The following is a 10,930-nucleotide window of genomic DNA, read 5'->3' as shown; positions in this document are numbered from 1 at the left end:
CTTCGCGGCGGATGCCCTCCCGTGACCCTTGGAAACGATCTTCAGGTGCTCGCCTCGTGAGGTAAGCGCCCTCACAAGGGCCCTCCTTGCCAGGTTCCCTGATGGGCTGAACAAGGCATATCTCGTTGCGATGCACTCGGGGCCGCAGGATGACGTGCCTGGGCACCCAAGGTCCCACAGGCCCGACACTACACAATTTTTATGGCATCCTGAAAGTTGTGACACTACTTTTAAGAGTGTTCGGTTATGTTGGCATCCCAAGTACCACTGAATGATATAATTAACAACAAGGACGCCACCGACCTCATAGCCAAATAGGCAATTGAGCTCCTCCTTTCGAAATTGCGTACAAACCATGCCGAGTTATTAAATCTCAGTTCTTGGCTGATTTTCTTGCTTAATAGACGATGGACGGGCTCCCGAGAGAGTAAAGTACATACTCCCATTGGACGATGTACTTGGAAAAAATCCAAGATGCTTGTTGGATTAGGGGCTGGAGTTATACTTACATCCCCACTGATGACAATATCCGGTATGTATTGCAGATCATGTACACTAATTTCAATAATGGGTCTGAATACGAGGCTCTGTTGCATGGACTTCGGATAGCAATATCAATGGGTGTACCATGGCTTGAAGTACGAGCAGACTCTAACCTTGCCATATCTCAAATCAACAATGAATTCGACACTAAAAACACAAAGATGGTAGCATATAGAAATGTCGTCCTCAAAATATCTGCACAGTTTGAAGGATTGGAATTCCACCAAGTCTCCACACACAAAAATCAAGCCGCTGACATCCTCGCCCGCATGGGCACCAAGCACGACCCCATCCCTAAGAACACCTTTTTGGAATGGATTATCAAGCCATCCATGGTATGGTTGGCCGAGTATAAGGAATCTGGCGTGAATAAACAAGAACAAATCATCCCTCCTGTCATCGAACCAGACGAACAAATCGTTGGCGGTTCCGCACTTGAAGAAACACTTCGGGCTCACAAAGGCATGGTAGTAATCACGCTATGGACCGAGCCCTTCCTCACCTATCTTCTCCGCCAAGAACTCCTCGATGACCAGACCAAGGCAAGACGAATAATTCGGTGATTCGAGGCCTACAACGTCCATGAGGGTGAGCTATACAAGAAAAGCACCACCGGAGTACTCTAACGGTACATATCCGAAGAAGAAGGAAATAAACTCTTGGCCGATATACACGCAGGTATGGGCGACCACCATGCATAAGCTCGGGTCCTGGTATGCAAGGCCCACGACCTGTTATGATGCCCATGCACTTATCCAACATTGTGTTGGTTGTCAGCTTTGTGCAAATCAAATCCACACGGCTCTTCGGACGATACTGGTCACCTGGCCTTTCACAGTATGGGGGATGTACATGGTCACACCACTTAAAGGAGGGACCAAGAAAAATAAATATCTACTCGTCATGCTTGACAAATTCACCTAGTGGATTGAACCAAACTCAATAGCTTCAGCTAAGTCCGGACTAGTTGCTCACTTTATATCCGGCATGGTCAACCGTTATGGCATCTCCCATAGTATAATAATGGACAATGGATCAAATTTCACAGCCTAGGAGGTAAAGTACTAGTGCGCTAACATGGGCATCAAGCTTGATTACGCCTCGGTATATCAGCACATACCTATGGGCAAGTCGAATGGCCAACAATTTTATTTTGAGCGATACCAAACCTTGATTGGTCCATTCTCTGAAAGAATCGACTGCCATTGGGTGGAGGATCTTGACCTTGTATTATGGTGCCTGCGCACCACCCCGAACTGATCAACGTGATACACGCATTTTTTTCTGGTGTACAGGGCAGTAGCAATCCTCCCCTGCGACATCACCAATGGTGCGCCTAGAGTTCGCATGTACGAAGAAAAGAAGATCGAGCTTGATCGGAAGGACGAACTAGATGCCTTGGAAGGAGAGTGCGATATAGCTCGGTCCCTCTCTACTTTTTATTAACATCAGGCTCGATGCTACGACAGTAGGGAAGTTCAGGCGATGCCATACAATGTGGGAAAACTTGTTTTACGGCTCCCAAAAAAGAAGAAGCATAAACTCTCGACCAAATGGGAGGGTCCTTTCATAATCGATGAAGTACTTGCACGAGTAGTAGATCGCTTCCGCAACCCACCCCAAAATCGTCTCAAACCAAACCCATGGAACTCAGCTCGTCTTTGGCACTTTTACGGCTAGATCGGTGTCGTCATCCTCACTAGATTTTTTATACTTTTATAGTTTTCCTTTTGTTTTTTCCTTTTTTGAATTGGTTAGCATTTCCTAGGATGTGTTCGGCTAAACTCAGCTACGTTAAGTTTTTCTCAGCATACACCTTCAAATGTCCGGTCCTGGGGGCTTCATTACGAAGCTAATATATATATATATATATATATATATATATATATATATTCCATGCATTTATTCATCTGTATTGTGTATGCACTCTTCTAGTATTGTCTTTAACAAACAATATGCGTCAATTTGACTTAAGATTTGTCCAAGATGGGTTGCCTTCCTCTTATGCTTACCCTCTATGTTCCCGATTGTTCGGCTAGGGGGTAAATGAAGCACCATTGCTTTGGTTATGACTAGATCACCCGTGTACGTTTCTCAAACGGACGAAGCTGAAACATAGTGTTCTTAATAATACAATTGGTCAGCCAAGAGGGAAGTGAGAATAATCTATGATCATTACTGAATCCCGGGGTTATTTTCCCAAAGTAAACATCACCCACATACTGCGGGTATTCGGTTACAAAAGTATGCGATTACTATAGCGACCCAAAAATGAACCCATGGAGGAACTATTTTCTCCGGGATATGTTTCTTACGTTAAGCAGTAATATAATATAAACTCCCCGAGCACATTCTGTTTGTTTTCACTAGATGGCCAGATTGCCTGGTTCTCCGAAGTGATTTCCGGTTTCCTCAGGTCACATAGTTCAAAACACTCCCCTGCCACTGGCGGGGGAGATAGAGGCAGATGGCCGATTAAGACAATGTTTATGGCACGGACGTGGTATTTTTGATGTACAATACATAGCAACATAGAATCAAACACCCGATTGCTTGTCAAGGTTATCTACTATGGTATCCAGGGTGCATTCTTTTTGTGAGATATGTGTGGCGGGCATCACTTTGTCATACACCAGATGAAGTTGCACCTCTTGACCATCCGGCCCTACCAGCACAACTCGAGCCAAATCCTCTGTGTCGAGTTTGGTAAAGAGGGTATTCACCATCGCCCATGCCTCCCGTGCTCCTTCTCAACAATCCGATATCTTCCATAGCTCGAAACACGTCAAGCCCCTTTAAATCGATTATCTAACTCGGCCTTCCCTTCCGGAGGCGTCTCGGTCGGCCATATTGCCTTGACCATGCTCTTCTTAAATTTGTGACCATGCTCATGCACGATGGCCAATTCGTTTAGAAGGTTCCCTCCAAACAAGCTGGCTTATTCTTCAGGGAGTCCGGTCAGGAGACCTAACAAGGGACGTGTGATACGAGGCAAACCCGTGGGTGCCGATATTTTCACAGTTGGAGAGGGGAAAGGCAGAAAACCAAGAGAAACACAAGAACTCAAGAACAATCTCCAATTACACATCCACTAGATCCACATAAACACATGTAAATACATAGACCCAAAGCCAACGAAAGGATACACGTAGCGATTGTCTTCCCTACGAGAGGGTCCTTGTATCCACGAGGGGATGTTCACCACAAGAGGGGCCTTGGCATCACTATGAATCTTCTCACATGGAGAACATCTCCATGGGAGCAGGATAGTAGATGTAGCTAAGCTCAACAATCAAAGATGTCAATACATTATATAACCCTAACAAATTGCGTGGGAGTCTCTTATATATGCAGGAGACAGGTAGGGGATGAAATGGGCTGAAGAGGTGTCTCTCCACGGATGGGCCTGCTAGGCCCATGCACACGAGCTAAGTTGGGTCCATGCGGACGGGGGTTCCATGGGACCAGTACGCGCCCGTGTGCACAGGGTCCCAGCGCCCATACGAAGAACATGGTCTTTTGGGGCCCGTGCACACGGGGTACTCAGGGAGTCCCTCACTAGCACATGCGCACGTGGTATTTTGGCCCATGCGCATGGGGTCTTCTGTAGCTTTGCTTCTTTGTCTTCAGCCGGGCCTCGTTCTTTCGTGCGTCCTTGTCGCTCTTCCTCTTGGCCTTGCCAATCCTTTGGAGCCTCTTGGGTGATGTCTTCCTCGTACCTGAGAATGCATAGGGTTTCATGGTGAGGTAGCATCCAAGCACCATCAACATTCATGCCTAGCTGGAAGAGGAGTGAGTTCACCTTAGTTTCGATATCACGTGCACGAGCTCTTGCAATAGGTCCACTTGTAGCTTGACGGGTCGTTGTAGTATCTATGGGGATTTTGGTGGGATGCTCTGTGTCATCTTCCCCTGTTGTGGAAGTCCATCCTTGGATCAATTTCATCATCACCAGGGTAAGGGGTTAGGTCCTTGATATTGAAGATGTCGCTGATGTTGTACTTATCACGTGGGGGGTCGATCTTGTAGGCATTGTAGTTGTAGTGTGCCAACACATTGAAAGGGCCATCTGCTCGGGGGAGTAAGTTGGACTTGCCCTCATTTGGAAATCGATCCTTGCAAAGGCATAGCCACATAAGATGACTAGTCTTGAACACCATGTGGTGCTTGTTTATGTTAATCTTGGTGGTGACGCATTCCGACTAATGTTCAATCGTGTGCCTTGTATCTTCATGCATCGTCTTGATATAGCATGCCATTGGACTTGTGTCCATGTTCACTCTCTCTTGGATAGGTAGTGGAAGTATGTGCAATGGGTACAAAGGGTTCAATAAATAGACCACTTCGAATGGAGACTTGCCGGTGGTGAAGTGTCTTGGATGATTATAGGCGTAATCGGCGACTGGGAGAAATTCTTCCCATTGCTTGATATTTTTCTTGATCAACACATGGAGAAGCGTTGAGAGCGTCTAGTTGGTCACCTCCGTTTGGACATAGGTTTGTGGGTGGTAGGCCATAGAGAAAAGTAACTTGATTCCGAGCTTGGCGCAGGAAGTCTTCCAAAAGTAGCTAAGGAACTTTACATCACGGTCCGGCATGATGGTCTTGGGGACGCCATGTAGTCTAAAGATGTCCGTACAAAAGAGATTTGCAATATGTGAAGCATCATCTATCTTGTGACATGGAATGAAATGATCCATCTTGGAAAAACTATCTAGAACAACAACACAGAATCATGGCCATTTTTAGTTCGTTTCAAACAAAGAAGAAATTCCATGGTAATATATTCCGAAGGTTGAAATGGTATAGGAAGAGGCATGTAAAGACCACGGGATTGAGCTTTTGACTTAGCTTTTTGACAAGTAGATCATCGATTGGTGAAGCTTGGAACATCACAAAACATTGTTGGCCAATACTACTTGTTCGAGAGTGTAGCATATGTCTTGTCCCGTCCAAAGTGCCCCATTAATCATCCATCATGGGCTTCTTGCAAAAGCAACAAACGAAGATAATACTCGTGTATGCATAGTTTGTTAGCACACATAAGATAACCATCTTTCATGAAATAGTTTTCCCAAGAATGTTTGGCATGACACTTAGCATATGGAATCACAAAGGAAGTATCATGGTCATATAAATCTGTGATGTGTTTGAAGCATATGGCATTCAATTCAAGTTGAGTGATTAGCATGCATTTGAGGGAAAGAGCATTCGCTACTATATTTTCTATACCCTTAATGTATTTGATGACATGAGGAAAATACTTCATGAATTCACTCCATTTAGCATGCTGCTTATTCAACTTGGTTTGACCCTTAAGGTACTTGTGAGTTTCATGCTCAATATGGATAACAAATTCATCACGTCATAGATAGTCTTCCAAAAACAAGAAGATTCTAACCAAAGCATAAAATTATTTGTCATATATAGGATAGTTAAGTTGACATCCCGAAAGTGTCTCACTAAAATAAGCAATTGGGCGCTTCACTTGCATGAGCACACCACCTATTGCATTACCAGTAGCGCCATAATGCACTTCAAAGTTTTATCAAAGTTGGTTAATGCAAGCAATGGTGCATGAGTAATAAATTTTTTAAGCTGATGAAAAGCGGTCTCTTAAGATGGTCCCCAAACAAAGAGTGTATTTTTGTTACTCAAAGCATGTAGAGGAGATGTCATGGTGCTAAAATCCTTAACAAAGCGACGAGAAAAGTTGGCTAGACCAGGGAAACTACGCACTTGTTGCAAATTTGTGTGTGTGAGCCAAGTTTTAATAACATCAATTTTAGTTTCATCAACTTGCACACCCGTAGAAGATACCACAAATCCAAGAAAAACCACCATATTTGTACCAAAAGTGCATTTTTCCATGTTTGCATAAAGTTGGTCGTTCCTAAGAACTTACAATACTTCCCTAACATGTTTAGCATGCTCCTCGAGAGTGTCACTAAAATAAGTATGTCATCAAATTATACCACAACACAATCACCAATTATAAGATGTAAGACATAATGCATAGCACACATGAAAGTACTTGCTTCTTCGGATAAGCCCATATGCATCACTAGCCAGTCATAGTGACCAAACTTAGTTTTGAACGATGTTTTCCACTCATCCCCGTCTTGAATGCATATTTGATAGTAACCACTCTTCAAATTAATTTGAGAGAATATAGTGGAACCACTTAGTTCATCTAGCATATAATTAAGGTGAGGAATAGGGTGGCGATATCTAACGGTGATACATTTATGGGGCTACAATATGAACACATGCACGTACAACCATCTTTCTTAGGCACTAGGATCACCAGAACCACACAAGGACTTAGAATCTCGCGTACATGGCCATTATCTAGTAGTTTTTGGACTTGCCTTTGTATCTCCTTTGTTTCATCGGGATTAACATGATATGGTGACTTGTTAGGAAGCGGTGCTCCGGGTATGAGGTCGATACAGTGTTTGATCCCTAATTTTGATGGTAGTCCCAGAGGTAGCTCATGGGGAAATATGTCTTGGAACTCCTGCAAAAAACAGGACAACACAAGAGGTAGATACTGTGAAGCATTAGTCCATACGATCTCATCTTTGCACACGAGTACAAAGTGAAGAACGATTGATGGGCTCTCACTCACAACCATCAAGTCTCTTTTGGTGTCTAAAAGAACTAAATCTTTCTTGTCCCTCATCGTGGAGTCACTCAATTTTAGCTTGTGGCGCTCACTCTCTTTTAGGTGGGTTGCTCTCTCACTTTTATATTGATGATGGGATGTATTTTTCTTGTCGGCGGTGACTTGACTTGGAGCCAATGGTTGAAGCACATATTCCTTGCCCTTCATCTTGAAGCTATAGTGATTGGTCCATCTGTTGTGGATGACGCCACAGTCGAATTGCCCCGGTATCCCAGGGAGCAGATGGGAGACAGACATGGGAACCACATCATAATCCAAGGTATCTTCATAAATGCCTATTGATGTCTGCTAGAACTACATCGGTATTTCCCCAAAGAGGAAGGGATGATGCAGTATAGAAATGGTAGGTATTTCCATTAGTGATGAGACCTAGGTTATCGAACTAGTAGGAGAACCTCCTCACACCACGTAAACAACACCCGCACACAAATAAAAAATACTCACAACCCTACGTGTTAAAGGGGTTGTCAATCCCTTTCGGGTACAGCGCCTCAAGATAGGCAAATAACGTGATGTAAAACTGGTAGATAGGATAAATAGATCGCGGAACCAATCAATTGGAGCAAGGTATTTTTGTATGTTTGGTTTAATAGATCTGATAATAAAATCAAAGGAAAATAGATCACAAAGGAAAATATGATGAAAAGCGACCCGGGGGCCGTAGGTCTCACTAGAGGCTTCTCTCGAGAAAAATAGCAAACGGTGGGAAAACAATTACTCTTGGGCAATTGATATAACTTCAAATAATCATGACGATATCCAGGCAATGATCAGTATATAGTCAACACATCCAAGATTAGTAGACCGACTCCTGCCTGCATCTACTATTGTTACTACACACATCGACCGCTATGTATCATGCATCTAGTGTATTAAGTTCATGAAAAAACGGAGTAATGCAATAAGAACGATGACATGATGTAGACAAGATCTATTTATGTAGAAATAGACCCCATCTTATTATCCTTAATAGCAACGATACATACATGTCGTTTCCCTTTCTGTCACTGGGATCAAGCACCGTAAGATCGAACCCATCACAAAGCACATCTTCCCATTGCAAGATAAATAGATAAAGCTGGCCAAACAAAACCCAAATATCAGAGAAGAAATACGAGGCTATAATAAAGCACACATATAAGAGATCAAAGAAGACTCAAATAACTTTCATGGATAAAAACATAGATCTAATCATAAACTCAAAGTTCATCGGATCCCAACAAACACACCGCAAAAAGACTTACATCATATGGATCTCCAAGAGACCATGTGTTGATAATCAAGAGAGACAGAGAGGAATCCATCTAGCTAGTAACTACGAACCCGTAGGTCTACAAAGAACTACCCACACATCATCGGAGAGGCACCAATGAACATGATGAACCCCTCCGCGATGGTGTCTAGACATCCAGGTCCTTTTAGTTATTCTCATATATTTTCCGAAACTTGTCAACAGAGAAATATTCAGACACATACGGATCAACTTTGTCCTGCTCACCTCCGATGATCTTCAGGAAATACAGGGCATGTATGCATGGCTTGCTAGTGATCTGCCATCGCATACAACTACATGTCATTTAGCTCACATTCATCAGGTACATCTAACACCCTCCTTGCCCTTATCATATGTCACCTTAGCCTCAACTGCCGACTGTCTAAGATTACTCATGTTACCCTAATAATGTATACCTTTCAAATGCAAAGGTTTGATAATAGATGGAATAATGAGATGGCTAGCATATGAAACATGCCCAATTCTGGTTTCAGTACCATCTTCTGCATTATCATCTACCTTATCTTGTCAAATATTTCCCACACAAAAATAGCCTTCAATCTCTTAATCTTTGCGTTGAGACCTTCAGCGAGGTTAGTTGTCAAATAGTCCACCTTGCATGTGTGACCAAATTTGCTTCTTGTCCACAACTTGACGTGATGTGTTTCCATGTATGTCGGCATCGAGGGATTTTCAGCGTACATCGCCCTCAAGTGGTGGCTATACTTCTTCTGGCTGCATGTGTACGATGTTGGCCACAGGTTGTCATAAAAAAATTCCCCCCTGAATTTCTTCATGAAATTACCAGCAAGGTGTTGCATACATTCCTTATGGCCTGCTTCAGGGAACACTTGTTCTAGTGCAGTCTCCAAACCCTTGCAAGCATCTGTGTATATAGCCAATCCTTCTTGGCACCCTATGACATTGTGCAGATTCCCCAAGAACCACCTCTAAGTTTCCTCTGACTACACCTCCACCACACCAAAAGCAACTGGAAAAAGCACTTGTGTGCATCAACTACACAAGCATCTACTAACTGTCCTTTCCATCTTCCATTCAGTGCAGTTGCATCTACAGCCAAATATGTCATGCAACCTCTGAGAAACCCCTCATGGAAAGCCTTGAAAGAGATAAAATCCCTTCTAAAGCATGTTCTCTCGAGCATGTTCCCTTTTTTCCCTTGGTAACTCACATTGTGATGATCGATCTCTACCACACCGCATGGACTTGCCTTCTCCACCTCAGCTTTGTATGTGTATAGCAACTCAAAAATCCCCTCCCATTCAGTACCGTTAATGTTCTAAAGAGCAATCATTCTAGCAGTCCATAACCTCATGTAAGGTAGTTTCTCCTCAAAGCCATAAATCTCTGATATTTTTTTACCAAGGGCAGTTGCTCCAATGGATGGATCCTTTCTTAGCATTGACTTCATTACCTGTGTGAGCCAATTTTTGGTTTCTAATTTTGATTTATGCGTCTCCACTTTAGCTGGACAAGTGTGTGGATTGTTGTTGTACCTCATCTGAAATACAATGAGAAGTATATGTCAGACAATGGGATTGAGATAAAGCAAACATTTAACAAAAAAAGACCAAACAAAAAATTATCTGAATAGTCTTCTTCCCACGCATACCAGTGGCATGCAACTTCCAATTACACCTAGGATATGGGAAGAGCACCGCGAGCTTTCGTTTCTCATTCTTCTCAGTGCCCTAAACATTATTGCTCGGAATGCAGTACATTGTAAGTGCATTCCGAAGTTCAGCCATATTTTTGTATACTACACCTGCATTAAGATTAGGATTATCCCTGTTCCATTTCATCTGTGGCATGTCTTCGCCGTCGTATTCCTCTTCAACCAACATGTCCTTGTTCTCGACCTCCTCTTCAAAATCAGTATCTCCAAATGGAACAAGGCCCAATTTGTTCGGATGATCCACATGTTCAGGGAACATGTTCTAATCTTCATCATCGTTATGAGGCACGACCTCATAAGGCAACTCATCCTCGTCTACACTGGCTGCAGTGGTCTGACTTAAAATGCTAGTAGATTTAGATGGATTGGGCCTACGAGGTGTGGGTGGAAGCTCAGAATTAGCAGAGTTCGATTTCTCAACAGCCGCCCATTTCTCGATTCCTTTGGCAATAATTTTATTTACTGAACCACTCGGACTACAATTCTACCAAAGTGGCTAGTCATGTTATGAGAAAACATACATCCTATCTTCTCGTCATTTTGTAGTGGGATAAATTGCTCATCAGTCATTTCCTAGTATTCAACTCAACGAAATCACATTCGGACCAAGCATATTTTGTACACATTGCACCCAAGGAATCTTTGAACGTACAACTCATCTCCATGACTAACGGATACCGAAACCCCTTGGACGGTTCATTCGAACCCATAACAAAAGTTTCCATTCTTA

This window comes from Hordeum vulgare, chromosome 5H (assembly GCF_904849725.1).
Source record: "Hordeum vulgare subsp. vulgare chromosome 5H, MorexV3_pseudomolecules_assembly, whole genome shotgun sequence".
In the NCBI taxonomy this organism is placed as follows: domain Eukaryota; kingdom Viridiplantae; phylum Streptophyta; class Magnoliopsida; order Poales; family Poaceae; genus Hordeum; species Hordeum vulgare.
The sequence above is the reverse complement of the archived record's forward strand: the minus strand, read 5'-3'. Positions refer to the sequence as shown.